Genomic DNA, 22,777 nt, shown 5'->3' with positions numbered 1-22,777 from the left:
GTCATCTCCAAGATTAGCTGGAGAACAATTGGAGAGTAAGATCCTAAAAGTATATGTGGTGACACTAGTGAGATTTGTGGAGAATAAACTGGCCACATCCTATAACCAGGGGAAGGAGGAGGGCAGCAACCCGCCCCTAAAAAAAAAAACAAAAAAAAAAACAACTTCGATCAAGAATTACCTTTCCTAAAATGTACAGATATTAAGAGAAGGATCATACAATGACTAGCACAACATGGGCCCCACCCCATGTGGGAGAGCCAACCTCTGACACTATTAATGATACTCTGATATGTTTTCAGACAGGAGACTATCATAACTGTTCCCTGAGAGGTTTGACACTGCAGCATATCGAAACACATGCAAAGAGAAAATCAAGCATTAAGCAGAGTTCAAGCAGTCTTGTGGAATAGTTGGGGGAAGAATAAAGAAACTCAAAGGGGACAAGAACTCCAAAACAAGGTGAACAGCAGAAATTAACCAATGATCATGGTGGCTCACAGGAACTGACCACCAACCACTCATCATTTATGGAATGGATGCAGGTCCCATACATATAAGTACCTAATGAGCAGCTTGGTCTTCAAGAGAGCCTTAGCAATTACAAAGGTAGCAATCTCTGACATGGATTGTGTGGCCTTATTTGGATCATTTTTTTCTAACTGACTTCCCTATCTCACCTAAATGGAAGGAGATGTGTTTAATCCTGATGTGACTTTATGTGCTGGGTTGGTTTGCTAAGGTAGGATTCAAACTTTTACTGAGGAGAGGTGAAGGGGGGCAAAGGAAAACAGGATGAGAGGGCAGGATTAGTAGTAGAAAAGTGAGGGGACTGTGATGGGGATTTATAATCATTAAATAAATAAGAAAGAAAGAAAAATGAGAATGTTTAGTTTATAGCCAGAAAGATGAATTTCAAGTAACAATACAAGAAAGTTATTCAGGGCACTGTTAAAGACATAAATATACAAACTGTTGCTGTAATACAAACATAGAATCATTTCACTTATCGAAATGGATTCACGCAGATATGGAAGAATCAGCACCCTTGTAAATTCAGACTTTGAATCTGAAACTCTCACACATTGCAGTGGCTCATTTTAGGTGATTAAGAATGAGGCAAAAAGAATGAGCTACAGGACCAGCCCTCCGTTCCAGAGACTAGTTTGTCGTTCATTGTGGACAGATTCCAAAGGAACTAAAATGTTTGCTGCTATTCCCTTTTGATTTCACTGCTTGTGCTGCATAATCCAAGAAGGAGGGAGAGCTCCATGAATTAGCAGCCTTGCAAGGTTACAGCAGAGTTTGTTTCCATGCCTACACATGAGATCCCTCTCCTGGTTGGCTCTCATTCAATTATCTTATTTGAATGCACACACCCCACCAATCAGATGCAAGAACAGCAAATAAATTTCAGTGCAGTGAGGAATTTGAACAGCCGGGATTTGGTTAAATTCCAGGTCTTATCTGGGCCTGGATTTAATCAAAGCCCGACTGGTGATAGGATGAAGGAAATCTGCTACTGAAAATAACAAGAGACAGAGACAGTAGAAAGGGACAAAGATAGTTACGTTTGATTAGGAGCCTTTCAGCTATGTGTGACCATCTCCTGATTGCTGCATGGAAATATAATGCTATCTGAAGCTAAGGCTTCATCTCTTAGATGTGCCATCCCTCTCTCAGTCATGTAGTGCTGTGTCTTCTGCAAGATAGTTACTGACTTCAGGATTCAGTTTCTGACAGAGGCTAGGGGTGTGCTGATATTATCTCAGTCTAGGATCATGCCGTATGAGAATTCTTATAGCAATGACAATTCTCTGATATCAGCCCCAAAGGCTCTGATAAGTTTCAGCTGTAATATTTACAGACACTAACTTACCCTGGAACCAAGGCTCTCTCTGGACATTGAAGCTATCAATCTATTGACATTAAGTGTCTGTGATGTTCAACGTTCGATGCTTGGTTTTACATTGTTATTGAGCATTCTGAAATGATAGTTCTTGTGGCTTCTGTGGTCTTCCTAGTCATACTTTTCTTTCTGGGAGGTCAGCGGACACTGGGACATTTTTGACAAATCAATACATTATCTATTGATGATGTCAGCTTATATTATATATTTACATGGAAAAAAATACCGAGTAAAGTCTCTTTCTCATAGTGGATTTTTATTGACTGGCCATTCTGTCTCACCCAATCAGTTCTACGTGGTATGTCATAGATATTGAAGCAATTAATCGGCTTAGGCTTGTTGTTCACTGCATTTGTTAGCCCAGTGAAACTGTATATAATTGATATAATCTGGTGGACATTGTTAAACTAAGCATAAAATCTTTCATACAAGCCAGGCTTTCTTGCAATTAGGCAGCTATTATAAACATTCCTGGCAAAAATAAATAATTCTTAATTTTTTGTATTATGAAGACACTTTAACATTCAGTATTTAAATTGAGTATATTAAAAGTAAGGTAAGAAAGATGACTTTCAAATAACAATCCAAGCATCTCTTTTAGGGCACTCTAATGGACAAAACAATACTAAGTCATGCTATAATACAAGCATACAGTCATTGTAATCAGGGAAAATGACTCAAGCAGATATTAAAGATTCAGCAGCTCGTTATACATGTAAGGTCAGTTTTACAATCTGAAAATCTCACACAGCATATACACTCACTTTTAAATCATCAGGATCTAGACCCAAGCAACCAGCTACACGATAAGTCCCCAGGTCCCATTGACTTGTTTTTCTGTTGTTCATTGTAGACAGATTCCTTCGTAACTGCAATTTTTCTTTCACCTGCTTTCGATTTCACTGTTTCTGCTGCAGAACCCAGGGAGGAGGGGGAGGTAGATGAATCAGCAACTCTAATGGATATCTCCAAGGTTACCGCAGGCTTTGCTTTATATGCCTAAACATGAGATCTCTCTCTGATTGGCTCTCATTCCATTCTTGATTTGAATGCACACTTTCCATCAATCAGAAGCAAGGAGAGGAAATAAATTCTGTGCAGGGACGGTTTTGGCTAGTCAGGCTTCTGGCTATATTCCAGGTCTGAAGTGGACCTGGATATAACCAAAGCCAGACTGTTTGGTCCTAAAGAGAAGGAAATCTGCTTCCAAACATGACAAGAGACAGAGCCAAAGAAAAGTAGCAGAAACAATAATTGTTTGATTAGGAGCCTTCCTGCTCAGAGATACCATCTCCAAATTTCTGTACAGGGACTGTGAACCTACCTGAAACTAAGGCTTCAGTTCTAAGATGTGCCATCCGATCTCAGTCATGTAGTGGTGTGTCTTCTGCAAGGAAGATACTTCCTGTCAGGCTTCAATTCCTGACTGAGGCTAGTGATGTGATGATACTTTTGAAACCTCAGGCAATCTAGTATGAAAATTTTTATGCTAACAGCATTTCTCTGCTATAAACTTTAAGGGATATAAAAAGTTTCAACTGTAACATTCCCAGACCCTAATTTACCTGACAATCAAGGCTATCTCTTGCCCTGGAATCTCTTATCCTGTGGCCTTTAAGTGTCTCTGATGTTTAACACTCTATCCTTGATTCAATATTGTTCTTGAGGTTTTGCAAATAGCAGAAAATGAAGTTTATGTGCCCTTTCTTTCACTACAGTGTTAAACACAAGAACAGTCAGTACTGATTATGTGTTTCTTTCTTTTTTCTGACTGCTGTAACTTAAATTTTTGAAAATAAATTGCTTTGAATAAATTGATGCATTATTAATAGAAAACAACTATGCATAAAGTCTTCTAAACAAACAATAATTAGTTGTGATTAGGCAACTATTATAAACATTACTTGCAAAACATACCATAGTTATATTTGTATTATGACATCATTCTCTATATGTTTAATATGATTTATTTGACTTTTGCACAATTATGCATAAAATTTCTCATACAAACTGGGCTTTCTTGACATTAGGAAAGTATTGTAAACATTCCTTGCAGAAATAAATACCTCTTAAGTTTTTGGTTGTTGTGTCTCTAAGGCACTCTGGCATTCAGTATGAAAACTGAGTATATTAAGAATAAGGCCATTATAGACATATTCCAAGGTACCTACTATTTTTCAGGCCGTCCAATTTTGATTTCACTTCTGCTGCAGAACACAGGGAGGAGTGAGAGGTTGATGAATTAGTACTTCCTATCGATATCTCCAAGAATATAACAGGCTTTGCTTTTCATGCCTAGATATAAGATGACTCTCCTGATTAGACTCATTCCATTCTTTATTTGAATGCACACACTCCATCAATCAGAGCCATGGAGAGCTAATTATTATTTTTTCCTGCAGGGCACGATTTCATCTCCTCTTTCTTTGCCTCCACTTGATTGGCCAAATCTTTGATAGATTTGTTCATTTCCTCTTTAACTGTGTGAATTTGTCTGGCTATTGCTCTAAGAGATTTGTTTGTTTCCTCTTTATGAGCCTCAAATAATTGGGTAAGCATAGCTTTAAAGTAATTTTCCTGTGCTTCAGATGAATTGGAGTATCCCTCAGTTTTGGAGGTTGCTGGTGAAGCCATGATGTCCTGATTTATGTTGGATGTGTTCTTTCGCTGACCCCTGGCCATTGGCTTATCTGCAACCTTCCCTGATTGTTCCTGGATTCTGCAGTTCAGACTGGTACTGTCTCTCTCCAGCATCTGGAGAATTCTTCAGGAAGCTGAGAGAGGTCCTGTGGCCTCAGCGTGCACTTTGGTGCTTTAGCTATACCTGTGGAAGGCAAGTCCGTGGGTGCAGAAGGGCAAATGCGAGCGTGCCTCTATGTATGGAAATGTGTGGAGAAGTGTGCCTTGAGGGACAGAGTGATAGGGAATGTTGAACCCTTGAGTATGGAGGAGAATCTCTGCCTTGCAGGCATCTAAGGGGTTACTTGTGCATGCGCTGTAGATGTAGCAGATGCTGGTGATAGTCACTGTGTAATTTCCTTAGGCAAATTCCCTGAATACCTCAGTGGTCTACAGTCCCTTGGTATTTGGCTCTGTCTGAGCTCCCAGTGTTACCCACCTTAACTCCACAGTTGGACCAACAGATCAGGGGCTTCAATGTCCCAAGAGTCCCTCTGTTTCCCACAGTGGGTATATGGGTAGGAGGGATCCGATGCCTGGCTTCTAGTTTAGAAGGATCCTGGATCTGGAGCTCTGTAGACACTCAAGGGCACACTCACTCTCAAGCAGGTCACATCAGCAAGGATCTGTGTATCCGGGCTCTCTACTCTATGGTTTGGCCCTGCTTAGTCATATACAGGAGGACTAGCATGCTCTTCCAGCTCCGTGCTGCTGTAGCAGCCAGGTTAGAAAGTCTAGCTGCAGCTGGAGACTGGGACACCAGTCCAGATGCATTCTGCGAAGTCCTGGGAGCCCTCCACTGTGCTCAACAGGCCTGGGAGGCCTGGCACCTGGTGTGCCTAGCTTGTTTGGTGTGTCTGCTGGACTTTGTTGGGTGTATAGTGTATTATCTGTCACTGAGGGTTTGGATAGGCCATACAGTCAGTGGCTGAGAGGCTCTGCTGAGTTGGTATGGCCACTCACAGACCTAAGACACTGGGAGGATGGCGCTGCAGATCTGGGACTCCAAGGCAGGTATGGCTGGCAGTTGTGGCTGAGGGGCCAGGAGCTTCGCCTCTGCCACTGCTGTTCCCAGGCAGTGAGCTCTGAGCTGAGAATCTCAGTGAGCTGGCTGTGCAGAGAATGAGGGAGGCCCGAAAAAGGGGAATACTGGGAGATCAAAGGATCATTTCTCTCCTTCCCCAAACCAGTCAACGGGTGACCAGAAACCAAAGTTCTCACCTCGTGCGATGTTCCTTCTCTTTTAGAAAGCCTCACCGTCGTTTCCCTGGCTTCAATAGTCCTTCCACTCAGCAATTCAGGTGGTTCAGCTCCTCTGCAACTCAGAAACTGTGCTCACTTTTCATCATCTTGGGTCCACCCTCCTCGCATGATTCATCAGTCAGACTTCTGAATAGATTCTAGGTCTTAGCTGGACCTAGATATAACCAAAGCATGACTATGTGGTTCTAAAGAGGAGGAAATATGCTACTGTAAGTAACAAGAAACAGAGCAATAGAGAATATCAAAGATGGTTATTGTTTGATGCAGAGCCTTCCAGCTCTGAATCGCCACCTCTTGATTCCTGTGTAGGAACTGGGATCTGATCTAATGCTAAAGATTCCTCTCTAAGGTGTGCCATTCCTATCTCAGTGTTGTAGTGCTGTGTCTTCTGTAAGGAAAACACTGGACCTCAGACTTCAGATTTTGACAGAGGCTAGGGATGTGCTGATACTCTCTCATCCTCAGACCACCCACTGTGAGAATCATATGGCAATGGCAGTTCTCACTGGTCACCCTTAATAGCTCTCATAATTTTTAGCTGTAATATTAGCACAACCCAACTTATGCTGCAACCAAGGCTCACACTAGATCTTGAAGCAACGAACCAGTTGCCATTAAGTGTCTCTAATGTTCAAGTCTCAATTCTGGGTTTTACATTGTTCTTGAACTTTCTTAAATAACAGTTCTTGTAGTTTGCCTGCTCTTAGTATTCAAGCATTCCTTTCTTTGAGGTCAGGGAACACTGGAGCATTTTGGGGATATTAAAAATCTTGATTATGTCAATTTATATTATATATTCACCCAGAAAAAAACACAGTACATTTCACTGGCTCTTTGTTATTCTAGTGAGAGACCGTTATCTTTTATAACTATTCTGTCTCAGTCAGTTCTGTGTGGTATGTCTTCGATATATATATATGCACTTAAACTGTTCAGCTGAGTTGCTTTCAGAAATTATAAGATGACTGCAACTGTATATGATTGATATAATCTGGAAAATTTTTGCAACCAACATGAAACTGTCCATACAAACCTGGTTTAATTATATTAGGCAAGTTTATTTATTTATATTTTATATATTTATATATTATAAATATTCTTTGCAAAAATAAATACTATTTAAATTTTTGTCTACTATCAAGAGCTGTGACATTTGGTAAGCCATTCTGGGCACAGAGGTGCGTCTCTGGGACAAGCTGGAGACCCAGGAAAGGGTAGGCTCCTAGGAGAATATGATTTAAACTCTAACTGAGATACTCAGGAGAAGCAGATATGAATACTGAAGAGGCCTCCTCTTAAAACCAGATAGGACTTCTGGAATTGGAAGAAGAAGGACAGCAACACACTCCCAAAACTTTCAGCCTTAAAATTTACCCTGCCTACAAGGTATAAAGGGATGAATACTGACAAGAGACTGAAAGAAAGGCCAAACAATGGCTGGACCAACTTGAGACTAACCCCATCTGACAGAGCCAACATATGACTATATTAATGATACTCTGCTATTCTTGCAGACAGGAGATTAGCATAACTGTCCTCAGAGAGGCTGGACACAGCAGCATATCAAAGCATATATAGAGACAAGCATTAGGCAGGGCTCAAGTATTCTACTGGAAGAGTTGGGGAGAAAATAGGGGAACATAGAACTGCACAAGACCAATGGAAGATATTAATCATGGATCGTGATGGCTCACAGAGACTGTACACCAATCAAAGAACATCTATGGACCAGACCCAGATCTCCTACACATATGTAGCTAATGGTCAGCTTGGTCTTCATGAGAGTCCTAGCAATTAGAGAAGTGTCAATCTCTGACATGGCTTCTGTGGACTGATTTGGAACACTTTACTCTAGCAAGCCTCTTTGTCTATAGAAGAGAATTACTGAGTCCTGCTGTGAGTTTATGTTCTGGGTTGATTTGGTAGGGTAAGGTTCAACCCTTTTTCTGAGGAGAAGTGAAAGGAGGTAAAGGTAAACATGGTGAAATGGTGGGACCAGAAGCAGACAAGGCAGGGCTCTGTGATAGGGTTTTATAATAAATAAATAAATGAATAAATAAATAAATAAATAAGAAAAATGTGAGAATATTCAGAATAGAGTCAGAATGATATATTTAAAATACAAACACATGAAATTGTTCTAGTAAACATGAATATACAAGATGTTACTGTAAAACAAACATAGAATCTTTGCATATTAGCAAAATGGACTAAGGCAGATATTAATGAATTAACAACCTTGTAAATTCAGATTTTGAATTTGCAAAGCTCACACATTGTAAAGGCTCTCTTTTAGTTGGCCAAGAATGAGGCAAAAATTATGAGCTATCGGATCAGCCCTCAGGTCCCACAGACTGGTTTTGTTGTTCATTGTTGACAGATTCCAAGTAACGACAGTATTTCCTGCCATCCTCTTTTAATTTCACTGCTTATACTTCAGAACTCAGGAAGGAGGGAGAGCTAGGTGAATCAGCAGCTCTGACGGAGATATCCAAAATTACAGCAGGCTTTGTTTCCATGCCTACAGATGAGATCCCATTCCTGATTGGCTCTCATTCCATTCTCTTATTTGAATGCATATTTTCCACCAATCAGATGAACGGAGAGCAAATAAATTTCACTGCAAGGAGGAATTTGAACAGTCAGGCTTTGGCTAAATTCCAGGTCTTATCTGAACCTGGATTTAATCAAAGCCCGACTGGTTGGTGAAAAGAGAAGGAAATCTGCTACTGAAAGTAACAGGAGACAGAGCCCGCGGAAAGGAGCAAAGACAGTTACTGCTTAATTAGGAGCCTCGCAGCTCTGAGTCACCAACTCCTGATTCCTGTACAGAAACCAGATGCTATCTGAAGCTAAGTCTTCATCTCGAAGATGTGCCGTTCCTGTCTCAGTTGTGTAGTGCTGTTTCTTCTGCAAGGCAGAAACTTGATGTCATGCTTCTGTTTCTGACACAGGTTAGGGAAGTGCTGATAGTATCTTTGCCTTGACCATGCACTGTGAGAATCTTTATAGCAATGACAGTTCTCTAATATTAACCTCAAAAGTCCTGATAAGTTTCAGCTGTAATGTATACAGACCCTAACTTATCCTGCAACCACATCATTCTCTGAACCTTGAAGGTGTCATCCTGTTTCCATGAAGTTTCAGTGATGTTCCACTCTCAGTCCTTAGTTTTACATTGTTATTGAGCATTACTAAATAATAGTTATTATAGTTTGTGTGGTCTTCTTAATCAGAAATTACTTTCTGTGAGGTCAAGAAACACTGGAGTATTTTTGAGAATTTGATACCTTATTGATTGATGCCGTCAGGTCATATTATATATTTACAGAGAAAAAATTAAAAAGTAATGTTGTCTCTTTGCCATAGTGGATTTCAGGTGACGGGCCATTATATATTTTTTTAGAATTCTGTCTCACTCAATCAGTGTTATGTGATATGTCAAAGAAGTACATGCAAAAAATCAGCTTTGCCTGAATTGCTCACTGCAACTGTTAGTGCAGTGCAACTGTATAGGATTGATATTGTCTGGTGGACTTTTGCAATTAAGCATAAAATCTTTCATAGAAACTAGAGTTTGTTTCTATTGTTATGCCAGGTTCACGGGACCCTCAGAGACCACCAGGAGACGACTCGATGCAATTGCAAGAGAGCTTTATTATGAGAGCACTCCAACTCGGGACCCAAATCTCACTGGTGCAGCAGTAGAGAACTGGGACCCCGAGCTCTGAGTGAACAGGATTTTTAAAGGGAAAATCTGTGAGCCGGGGGTTTCCATGGCAGCAAGCAGGGAGACACAAGCCTGGGCGGTACAGAATTGGGTGAAGTTTAACAGGGCAGGGTGACCTTTTCTGAGGCACACAATCACAATGGCTAAGGCATATAATCACAATGGCTATTTTTCTAAACTATATCTGAAACATTGGGGAGAATTTTCCCACCCGATTCTCAACCGATTCCCATTGATTATTGCCAGGGAGTTTGTCTCTATTTTCTATGAAGCATTTATTCTGTTATATTTCCGGGAGGCTGTTGCTAGGAGAGTTAACTTTGTTTTCTGCCAGGTGTACATTCTGTGATATTTCCTGGTACCTGAATTCAGTTCCCAGTCAAAATCTTTATTTCAAAATGGAGTTATATTCAGGCTATCTTAAGCTCTTCACTATTAGGCAACTATTATAAACATTCCTAGCAAAAATAAATAACTCATTTTTTGTATTATGAAGAAACTTTACATTCAGGACATAAATTCAGTATATTAAGAGTAAGGCCAGAAAAAGTCTTTTAATTAACACTCCAAGCGTCAATTTTAGGGCACTCAAATAGACATACACAAACAAGATCATGCTGTAATCTAAGCACACAATCATTGCACTTAGGGAAAGTGACTTAGCAGATCTGAAAGATTCAGCAGCCCACTATACATGTAAGGTCAGTTTTACAATCTGACAGTCTCAGACAACATAGAGACTTGCTTTTAGGTCACCAGATCTAGGCCCAAGCTGAATGATCAGCCACCAGGTCCCACTGACAGGTTTTGTCTTTTCTTCATTGTAGTCAGATACCAAGGTAACTACAATTTTTGGTATCATCTGTTTTTTTATTTCACTGAAGATTCCAGAGAAGAAGGAGAGGTAGATGAATCAGTGGCTCTGAAGGAGATTTCCAAGGTTACAAGAGGCTTTGCATTTCATGCCTAAATATGAGTACTCCCTCATGATTGGGTCTCATTCCATTCTTGGCTTGAATGCACACATTTCATCAATCAGATGCAAGGAGAGTAAATAAATTTCTTTGTAGTGAGGGATTTATCCAGTCAGGGTCTTGACAATATTACAGGTCTTGTCTTGACCATGGTATAAGCAAAGCCAGACATTTTAGTACTAAAGGGAAAGAAATCTGCTACTGAAAGTAACAAGAGACAGAGGAATGGGAATTAGTAAAGATATTAATTGTTTGATTAGGAGTCCCCCAGCTCTGAGTCACCATCTCCTGATTCCTGTACATAGACCATGTACCTATGTGAATCAAAGGGTTCAGTGCTAAGATGTGTCATCCCATTCTCAATCATGTAGTGCTCTGTCTTCTGCAAGGAAGATAACAACGAAGTCAGGCTTCAATTTCTGACAGACTAGGGATGTGATGATACTTTTTCAACCTCAGGCTATTTACTGTAATAATTCTTTTTTAATTTATTTATTTCCTTATTACAATTTACTCAATTGCATCCCAGCCCCAGTACCATCCTCCCTTCCCTCTGCTCTTGATCCTCCACCATTCTGCTAAAAGGGGAGATCCACCTCCCCTTCCATCTGAACCTAGCCTATCAGGTCTCATCAGGACTGGGTGCATGATCTTGCTCTGTGGCCCAGTAAGGCTTCCTGCCCTTAGGTGTGGTATCAAAGAGCCAGCCACTAAGTTCATGTCATAGAGAGCCCCTGTTCCAAAATTAATCAAAAGAGAAGGGGAAGGTAACTTCATACTCATCGAAGGAAAATTCCACCAAGAAGACATCACAATTCTAAACATCTATGCCCCAAATATAAGGGTACCCACGTTTGTAAAAGAAACATTAATAAAACTTAAATCACACATTGATCCTCACACACTTATAGTAGGAGATTTCAACACCCAACTCTCAACAAAAGACAGGTCAACAAAACAAATTAAATGAAGAATCAATGACTCTAACAGATGTTGTTAATCAAATGGACCTAACAGGCCTAACAGAACCTTTCATCCAAACACACACACACACACACACACACACACACACACACAAATTTACCTTCTCCTCAGCACCTCATGGAAACTTCAGCAAAAGAGACCATATAGTTGGTCACAAAGCAAGCCTCATCAAATACAGGAAGATTAAAATAATGCCTTGTATCCAATCAGACCACTGTGGACTGAAGCTGTACCTCAACAATAACAGAAATAGCAAAAAGCCTACACAGATATGGAAAGTGGACAACTTTCTAACTCAATGACATCTGGGTCAGTAAAGAAATAAAGAAATTAAAGACGTCCTAGAATTCAATGAAGATGAAGGCACAACATACCCAAACTTATGGGACACACTGAAAGCAGTTCTAAGAGGAGAGTTCATAACTCTAAATGCCTTTGCAAACCAATTAGAAAATGGGGTACAGAGCTAAACAGAGAATTCTCAACAGGGGAATATTGAATGGCAAATGAAGACTTGGAGAAATGTTCAACATCCTTAGTCATCAGGGAGGTGCAAATCAAAACAACCCTGAGATTTCACCTTACACCCATCAGAAGGCCTAAAATCAAAAACTCAAGTGACAACACATGCTGGAGAGGATGTGGAGAAAGGGGAACCCTACTCCATTGCTGGTGGGAATGTAAACTTGTACAACCACTTTGGAAATCAATCTGGCTCTTTCTCAGACAATTAGGAACATTGCTGCCTCAAGATCCAGCTATACCACTCCTGGGCATATATCTAAAGATGCTAAAGTGTACAACAAGGACATTTGCTCAACCATGTTCATAGCAGCTCTATTTATGATAGCCAGAAGGTGGAAACAAACTAGATGTCCCTCAAGAGAGGAATGGATACATAACTTGTGGTACATTTACACAATGGAATTCTACTCAGCTATTTAAAAAAATCATGAAATTTGCAGGCAAATGGTGGGAACTGGAAAGGATCATACTGAGTGAGGTATCCCAGAATCAGAAAGCACACATGGTATATACTCATTCATAAGTGGATATTAGCCATGTAATATGGGATAAACATAATAAAATCTATACTAATAAAGAAGCTAAACAATAATAAAGACCTAGAGAAGATGATCAATCCTCACTCAGAAAGACAAACACAATAGATGTCAGAAGCAGGCAAACACAGGGAACAGGACAGGAGCCTACCACAGATGGCCTCTGGAAGACTCTATTGATTGAGGTATTGAAGCAGATGTTGAGACTCATAGCCAAATTTTGGGCAGAGTGCAGGGAATCATATGAAATAATGGAGGGACAGAAAGATCTGGAGGTGACAGGTGTTCCAAAAGGAGACCAACAGAGCCATAAAAACTGAGCCCGCAGGGCCTTGAAGGGACTGATACCCCAACCAAGGCAATGCATGGAGAGGACCTAAAATCCTGGCTCAGGTGTAGCCCATAAACTGTCTTTAAGTAGGGCCTCTAGTAAGGGGAGCAGGGACTTTCTCTGTCATAAACTCAGTGGCAGCCTTTCTGATCACCTCCCCCTGGTGGGTGGAACCTTGCCAGTCCACAGAGGAAGACAATGCAACCAACCAGTCCTGATGATACCTGATATGCTAGGGTCAGATGGAAAGAAAGGAGGACCTCTCCTATGAGTGGAATGGAGGTGGGGGACACAGGGGGAAAATAGGGAGGAAGAGTGGGATTGAGAGTAGATGAGGGAGGGGGGCCATAGCCGGGATACAAATTCAATAAATTGTAATAAATGATAATAATAAAAAGGAAAAAAAAGAAATTGGAAATATCTCATACAAGCCACTTAACGGCTCCCTGGAAAGCCCTAGGGAAAAAGGAAGAAGACACATCCAAAAGGAGTGGATGGCTGGACACAATCAAACTAAGCTCTGAAATCAATAAACTACTGTTATAACTCTTATGGCATGAGCAGTTCTTAACTGTAACCCTTAGTGGCCCTGAAAAGTTTCATCTGTAGTATACAGAGACCCTAATTTACCCTGAAACCAAGCCCCTTTCTGGCTCTGGAAGCTATCATCCTGTAGGCATTAAGTGTCTCCGATATTTAACACTCTATTCTTGCTTTACCTTGTTCTTGAGGTTTTGCAAATAACAGTCCTTAGAATTTGTGTACCCTTTTCAGAAATTCGTTTTGGTTAGTTCAACAGAGACTGGAGCCTTTCTTTTTGAGAAATCAATGCATTGTGTATTGAAAATGTCAGTTATGTATTATAAATTTATGAAAAAAAAACTTACACAGTGATTTTATTTGTTTCTTATTCGTAGTGGATTTCTGCTGATTGGACATTATATTTTATTAGCATTCATATTTCCCAATCATTTCTATATGGTATGATATATATATACATTCAATTAAACTGCTTTGACTGAGCTGCACTGCAAACCATAAACCCTGTGAAACTGTATAGGTTTCATATAATCTGTTGGACTTTTGTAAAAATATGCACAAAATCTTTTACACATAGTAGGATTTGTTGTTATTAGAGAACTATTATAAATATTCCTTCAAGATACATCTTCATTGTTCTATGATAACTGAGTATTTTAAGAGGAAGTCCATTGTAGACATATTCCATGGTAATAACAATTATTTCTACTATCCACTTTTGTTTTCATTGCTTCTGCTGGAAAATCCAGAGAGGCAGGAGAGGTAGACAAATCAGCAGGTCTGATAGATTTCTCCAAGGTCACAGCAGACTTTGCTTTCCATGCCTAGATTTTCATAACCAATCTATCTCCTGATTGGCTTACATTGCATTCTCTATTTGAATGTACACACTCCTTCAGTTAGATAAAAAGAGAACAAATACATTTCTCTGCAGTGAGAGTCGAGTCAAGTCCCTGGTTATATTTCCGTTCTTATTTGGATCTGTGTATGAACAAAGACTTTCTGTTTGAGGCCAAAGAGAAGGAAATCTTCTACCAAAAATGACAAGTGAATTAGCCAATAGAAAATAATACAGAGTTATTGTTTGATTAGGAACCAACCAGCTCTGAGTTACCTTTTCCTAATTCCTTTACAGGGACTGTGATCATATCTGAATTTAGGTCTTCATCCTTATGATATGCCATCTCTCTCTCAGTCATGTTGTGCTGTGTCTTGTGCAAGGAAAATACCTGACTTCAGGTTTCAGTTTCTGAAAGGAACTAGGGATAAGATGATACTATCTCAGTCTCAGACCATCCATTATGAGAATTCATATGTCAATTCGAGAATGTCCAGAGGTCATCAGTACAGACTCTGAAAAGTGTCTGCAGTAAGATTCACAGCCCCTAACTTATCTGGCAACAAGGCTCTCCTGTTGCCAATAAGTGTCTCTGATGTGCAAGTTTCCACACTTGGTATTCCTTATTTTGAGATTTCGCAAATAATTGTTGGTGTAGTTTGTTAGCTCTTCCTTATTAGACATTACTTTCAGTGAGTTAAGGAGAAATTGGAGGCTCTTTGGGAAATGAATCCCCTATCTACTGATGGTTTCAAAATTGTAGTATATATTTACAAAGAATAAAATTTACAGAGTAATTTTCTGTGTCTCTTTTCACAGGGGTTTTGTAGTGATGGACCATTATCTTTTTATTAATATTCAGTCTCACCCAATCAGTTCTGTGTTGTATAACTATATTTATGTAGATATATATCCATATATCCATATATCCATTAATGGCATATATGGGTGTACGAGTGTATGCTATATATGCTTTTCTGAATTGACCGATTGCAACTGTATATTATTGATATAATCTGGTGGATGTTTGTGCAACTATACATAAAATACTCACACCTGGCTGTGTTCAGATTGGGCAAGTATTAATATCATTCCTTGCAAAATATAAATATTTCTTTATTTTTTTTCTGTAATAAGAATACACTGTGACATTCACTAAACAGATGTAGAGACATCTGAGACAAGCTAAAGCCCCAAGCAATGATATACTTTTCAGAGGATATGAGGGTAACTGAAACTTCTAGGAGCAGGGATATGGAGAATAAAACGGACACTTCTTAGAGTTAGGCAGGACCTTCCATGGAAGGAGGGTACACCACACACACACACACACCAAAAAAAAAAAAAAAAAAAAAAAAAAAAAAAAAAAAAAAAAAAAACTCTTCTCACCAAAAAGTATTCTGCTCAAAATATGTTCAGGGATAAAGATGGAGCAGAGATTGAAGGCAGGCAAAGCAATGATTGCCCCAACTTGAGATCCATGCCATCTAAGAGAGACAGTCACCAACACTATTAATGGTATGCTGTTATGCTTGCAGACTAGAGATTAGCATGACTATTTTCTGAGAGTCTCCACACAACAGCAGATTGAAACAGATGCTGAGACACACAGCCAAACATTAGAAAGAGCTCAGGTAAAACAGGATCAGATGAATGAGGAGGAGGTCCCCTCCATCAGTGGACTTGGAAAGGGGCACAGTGGAGATGAGAGAGGGAGGGTGGGATTGGGAGGGAATGAGGGAGCGGGATACAGCTGGGATACAGAGTTAATAAAATGTAAACTGATAAGAAAAAAATAAAATTAAAAAAATAAATAAATAAAAACAAAAAAGAACAAGCTCAGGGATTTTGATGGATTAGTGGGAGGAAGTATAGAGCAAAACAGAGGAGTCAAGAACTCCATAAGAACACCATCAGAAGAAATTAATCAAGGGCCTGGCTCACAGAGACTGATCACCAACCAAAAAACATGCAAGGACATGACATAGGTCCCCTACACATATGTAGCTGATGAGCAGTTTGGTTTTCATGAGAGTTCCCTAGCTATTAGAGTGGTAGCTGTCTGTGAAAGGGACTGTTGCCTTATGTAGGTCAGTTTACCTTTTCTGGTCTCCTTTTGTGGGCATCAGTGGAATCAGATATGCTTAGTCCTGATGTGACTTGATGTTCTGAAGCAGTTTGTTAGGGTGTGAAGCAACACCCTCTAAGGAGAAGGGAAGCAGGGAAAGAGAAAATAGGGTAGGGTGGTGGAACCAGTAGAAGAGAAGGGAGAGGCCTGTGATAGGGATGTATAATGATTAAATGAAAAGAAAGATATTATCTCAGCACCCATACAGCCACTGTGAGAATCTTTATGACAATGACAGTTATCAGTGGTTACCCTTAAAAGTGTAAAGTTTCACCTCTAATATTCACAGAAACTAACTTGCCAGGCAACCAAAAGTAGGTCAATATAACTGTCTGCTGAAAGGCTCAACACAACAGCATATCGAAACATATGCAGAGACACACAGTCAAGAAGTAGGCACAGCCCAAATAGTATTGTGGAATAGTTGGGGAAAGGATAGGGTAACCCAGAGGTTACAAGAGCTCCACAAGAAGAGCAACTGAAGAAATTAACTGAGGATGCTGGTGGCTTACAGAGACTGAGCAACAACCAAAGAGCATATATGGACTGGACCCAGGTCCACTGTTCATATGTAGCTAATGGTCAACTTGGTCTTCATGGGAGCCCTAGTAATTAGGGAGGATGTAATCTCTGACATGCATTCTGTGGCCTGATATGGATCATGTTACTCTAGCTGACCTCAGTGGAAGAGGATGTGTTTAACACTGATGTGATTTTATGTGCTGGGTCAGTTTGTTAGTATGGGTTACATCACTTCTATGAGAAGTTAATAGGGTTAATAGGATGAGAAGGTGGAACCAGTAGCAAAAAAAGTGAGGGGACTGTGATGTGGATTTATAATTGTTATATATGAATAAATCAGAAAGAAAATTGAGTATATTCAGAGTGGATACAGAAAGATGTCTTTCAAATAACAGGACAAGAAAGTTTTTTGTGAGCACTCAGTTATCAATGGAAATGCTCAATGTCTAGGTCCTGTCACTGGAGCTGTACTACAAACATAGGTTCATTGTACCTAGGGAAATGTACTCAGGCAGATATCAAAGAATTAGCAGCCTGGTGAATTCAGATTTTTAATCTGAAAGTTTCAGACATTGTAGTAAGTCTATAAATTGCCAAGATTGAGGCAGAAGCATGGAACTACAGGATCAGCCCTCAGGTCTCAGAGACTGGTCTTGTCGGTTGTAGACAGATTCCAAGGTAACTAAAATGTTTCCTGCCACCCCCTATTAATTTCTCTGCTTATGCAGCAGAATCCAGAAAAGAGGGAGATCTAGATAGGATGCTCGAAACATTTGAAGCCCAGTGGCTCTTACTGAGGACTTTGTCTAATAAAGTCTGTTTTTAAATTTTAAATGAGACAGATTATTATTTTTCTTCTTGATGCATGCATTGTTTTCCATGCACTGAGTATCTGTTCTTTTGTTTTCATTACCCAGTTAATGTGACACAAGTATCTGAATACTCCACTACCAACAGAATCTATGTTCATGAGGTAAATTATTAAGTCATTTCATATTTGATTGCTTATGGTTTATAAATTTCAATGAAAAAAGTATCAAAACAAAGCATTACTTAAGAGCATTTATTGAATTGTAGATCTTACACAGACAAGAAAGGATTAGGAATTATGAAAGTTTATTGGGAATTGAATGAAAGGAATTATTCTCAGACAATCTTCTAAAAACAACAGAAGAGTGCATTAAGTGTAGGTATACTTACTTCATATTGTGGTATCTCTACAGCCAGAAGAAATTAAGCACTGAGGTCAGAAATCAGAATGCTCTCTTCTGAGCACCTATGGTGATTCTCCTTCTAAATTCTTATTTCCCTTGTATGAGTGCTGTGTCATATCTAGTTTCACTTCTGTCATGTTCTTTAGTTCACTTTTCCAACATAGACACCATTCCTTTTAAATACTCTATTCTTATCTATATCTCTATGGCTACTTCAGATATGGGAAATCACTGTTATCCTAATGGTAAACACTGTTCTTGGAAATGTGCACATGTCATGACATGGATTTGTCTATCCTGACTGTCTCTGTGAACATCATAGATTTTCCCTCAGGTATATCCCTGATCCCATTATGGCTACAGACCTCTCTTGTAGAAATTCTGCCTTGTACGTGACTGTCTTCTTTGTAATGGATAGTTGATCTAAACTTGGAGAGTGGGCCTTATTGGTATGTAATAAAACATAATAAGGAAACTGGATATTAATAGTCAATTTATTTTTGGAAATTGATAATAATGAGTAAATAGCAATGACCTGAATGTAAGCCAATGATATGTGTGAAATTTTAGTGACAATGTTTGAAAAAAAAAAATGAACTTCAAGTAAGTAATTTCTGTTTGGTGGTCCTGACAAATTGACATAGTCCTGACATGGGTGATACTCTAAGTGTTAATAGCTGCCTTTCTGAAAGCCATCCAGCCTGCATATCTGGAGACAAGTATGGCATGTGATAAGCACCAAAAGCAATCCTGGCATGGAAGACAAACACTTCCTGTCAACTGTAGCTGATATTTCTTACTGTTTCCCAGTGATTTCTGCAAAAGACTCTTACTTAGCATTATCTGTTCCTGTGTACAACTGACATCATGGAGAATTTAGCTGCGGTAGTTTGTGAAACATTATCCCAGTTTGGATTGTTGACTTTTCCCATGTCCACATAGAAAGCAAGCAGAATCAAGATACCCTTAAGTGAGTATACAGCCTCTTCTTCCATCCTATTATAAGCAGCACTGCACAAAGCTAACATGGCCACTGAGAGGTGATATATATATATATATATATATATATATGTATGTGTGTATATACATATATATATGTATGCATATATATGTACATACATGTGTGTATGTACATATATATGCATATATATGTACATATGTTTCATTGTTGTCCATTATGAAGCTTCTTAGGAATCTTAGATGAATTCGAAAATAGAATAAAAAGTAAAATATCTAGGCTTTTTTGACAAAAATAATTTTAGTCTTTAAATGACTGAAAATTACTGGTTTCTTTACAAACCAGTACACATATAATTACAGTATATTCTACATGCTTTGAGTATCTTTGTGGGATCAACTAATATGACCATCACAGGGTTCCCATAGAGATGAAGTGCTACAAGCAATTAACAACTACTGAGGAAGAGAATATTACTCTTTTCCCAGCATCAGACACTTATTGGGTTTCAGTTGGGACAAATAGCTGAGGTGCCTATTTCACATATCAAAGTGGATCTGCCTCCAGGTTCTCCCAGCATCCCTTTGTCCATACCTGTAATGTTTATGGCTAGCATATGCTGTCCTCTACTCTACACTATTCAAACCAGGGGCTGGGCTTCTCCTCCCTCAGAGGCTCTTTCCTATATAATCCAGACATTTGTTCTTGTGCACTCACATTCTCTCATTCTCTTCTCTTTCTTTTCTTTGTGTCTCTCTGTGTGTATGTTTCTGTCTCTGTCTATCTCTGTCTCTGTGTGTGTCTCTGTGTCTCTGTCTCTTTCTAACTCTGTCTCTCTCTGTGTGTCTCTGTATCTCTTATCTCTGTCACTTTCTTTTTCCCTTTCCTTGTACACATGCTCTTTCTGTCTTCCTGTCTGCATAGCAATTTCCCTGAACTTATTTTCTGAGACCAGTGAACTCTCTGAGAGCTGTCCCAAATAAATCTGATTTTATACTTTTAATTCAGCTTGAATCGGCTTATTTCATCAGTGAAGAAAACTGATTTTTTAGCTAATAATATGTGTCGTCAGCCTTAAAAATGTCCACAACCAGGCAACATTGAACAAATTCTGCAGTTTAGATTTATGCGTTTATTCATTTGTCTGTATATGCAATAACCATGGTTTATGAATAGGAAGCCTTGGATATTTGAGGGAACAGAATGAAAAAAATGTAGGAAGGAATAAATAAAAGGAAGCCAACATGGAATTGATGTAATTATGTTTTAATTAGATTTAAAAACTTATCTATGTAAGAAAAAATAAGAAAACTCACTGACTCCAGTTCTCATTAGAAAATAAATCTGTGGGCACTATATTTTCTCATTGTTGTGGGCATTCCTCTTGAAGATACAATCTGCCAACCGACATCATGATCATATATCTAACTGTACTTGCTTCTCTATATACACTTATTTGTAGTTCTGTCTGTGTGCCCTGATTTATACAGAAAAAGTAAACATGGCTACTAACATGGGAACTAAGTGTTCCAGAATCACATGAACAATTACAGCACCAAATGAATGAACAGTGAGTGGCAGTATGGTCCATGAATTATATCCAACTGGTACACTTTCTTTAATATTAAAATATTCAGGGTTGGGTTTATGGCTCAGTCAGTAACATGGTTGCCTTCAGATACGAGCATCTGAATTTTATCTTTACAGTACACATTGAGAAATAAGCACAATGGAATGGGCATTCAGTCCCAGCACTAATGGGACAGAATCAAACAGATTTATAGGTCTTGTTTGATAGCCAGCCCTAGACTATTGATGAATGCAAGATCAGTGAGAAATATCACTTCATATAAGCCAAATATCATAGATGTATATCAAACATTATTTACTTGATATGAAAGTACATTTGCATACCTACATTTTCAGTATTTAGGAGTACAATGAGAAGAATACCAATAGGCCAAGCCATACAGTATCCTACCATAGTTAGAGGTGTGACTCCTGGATTCCCTCCTTTATTTGAGGAGCTTTGACACTTGATAGCTTCCCAGTGAGAGTCAGTTCTCTTTAGTGATGATGGCCCAGAGAGGCTATCAAAATTCTAGTAATTATTATCAATTTAGGCACATGTAGGCAGCACAAAATGGATCCATGGTGTGTTCTATAAAAGGAAAGTGTACATGAATTTGGGAAGGAAAATGTTGGGGTGTAGGAGTGTCTTTTTATGTAAACAAATGAGTAGTCAGAATTTAAAGAAATCTACTACATGCATGCATAAGGATTAAATAAAATATTCAGCAACGATACCATAAGTTGAACTTTGAGCTCCATAATTCTGTGTACACCACAATACAACATGTCCTGGCACCCAGAAAATTAACACACAATTTATTTTATTTTATTTTATTTTGGGTTTTCAGTTTTTGTGTTTTTTGAGACAGGGCTTCTCTGTGTAGCCTTCGCTGTCCTGAAGTTCCTTTGTAGACCAGGCTAGCCTTGAACTCACAGAGATCCTCCTGCCTCTGCCTTTCTCAGTGTTGGGATTACAGGCATGTGCCACCATACCCAGCACATACAATTTATTATTTTTACCATTTCTTTTCTAAAATAAACCCTTAAAATGTTTCTTTGCAACTGGGTATGGTGGTACATCCTGTAATCCCAGCACTCTGGGAAGCAGAGCCAGGCAAATTGCTGTGAGTTTGAGGGCAGCCTTGCATACAAGGCAAGTCTGGAATAGCGAAGGCTACACAGGAATAAAAAAAAAAAAATAGCAAAGGAAACCCTATATAAGAAAAATGTTTGTTTGTTTGTTGCTGTTATAGTGCTTAAAACAATCTTTGTTAGTTGTGCATGTTGCTGAATGAGAGCTAGAACCCACTATTAGAGAATCTACAATTAGAGAATTCTAACAGCTTTTTAAGAGATCCCTAAAAGACATAGGGGACTGATCCTGTATGATGGTTTATACATTTAATCAGAGCACTTGGAGAAATTAACACAGAAATGGAGCAACACATCAGCACTTACTATCAAACAGCAACAGTCACAAGGCCTCAGTCATAAATGTAGCTAGGAAGGAGAATTCCAACGTTCAGATCCAAGTTCAAGGCCCCAGGCACTACTGGATGCTTTTACCTTTGGTCACATCAAGCCAAACACTGAACAAAAACTTATTTCTCTGTTGTTGTTGTCTGAATTTCTGTTTTCTCTCTTTCTCTTCTGCTGCAAAATCCAGATCTATTACAGTTAACACAGAAAGAGTGGGATAACCAAAATACAAGACTTCAGTGGAACAATGTTTACCAATGAGACAAGATATGAGGAAGAGACCCAGAAGTGCAGAAAGCAGTCTACAAACATACACCTTTGTGGTAAGAGACATTGCCACAAGTCTCCTCAAATTCTTCTTGTGACCTCACTTTCCCTGTATTCTTTGAGTCATGGATCATAAATCCCAATAAAGTGATCATACATAAAATCGTGACTAGTGCACAGCACAGAAAAATGGAAAACAGGAACAATATTAAAAATTACAAAAGAAAGAAAACAAAATGTTCCATAACAAAGCAAAACAGAGCTCAATAAACAGCTTATTTAATATAATAAAGCATTTACAAATGAATGGAATACTTTTTGGAACCAG

At 39.0% G+C, this 22,777-nt stretch overlaps 1 long non-coding RNA gene across 2 annotated transcripts in view; it reads left to right on the top strand.

The window, feature by feature from the left end:
• LOC132647210 (uncharacterized) overlaps nucleotides 1-22,777 on the top strand; it is a 253,174-nt gene that overhangs the window by 103,121 nt on the left and 127,276 nt on the right. The window contains exons 3-4 of one of the 2 annotated variants that reach the window (XR_009585541.1): nucleotides 17,877-17,932; nucleotides 22,370-22,505. This is a non-coding gene — a long non-coding RNA (uncharacterized LOC132647210). The remainder of the gene's footprint in view (nucleotides 1-17,876; nucleotides 17,933-22,369; nucleotides 22,506-22,777) is intronic. The other variant, XR_009585540.1, reaches the window with a different exon arrangement.

This window comes from Meriones unguiculatus, chromosome 14 (assembly GCF_030254825.1).
Source record: "Meriones unguiculatus strain TT.TT164.6M chromosome 14, Bangor_MerUng_6.1, whole genome shotgun sequence".
NCBI lineage: Eukaryota > Metazoa > Chordata > Mammalia > Rodentia > Muridae > Meriones > Meriones unguiculatus.
This window is presented reverse-complemented; position numbering and strand designations above follow the sequence as displayed.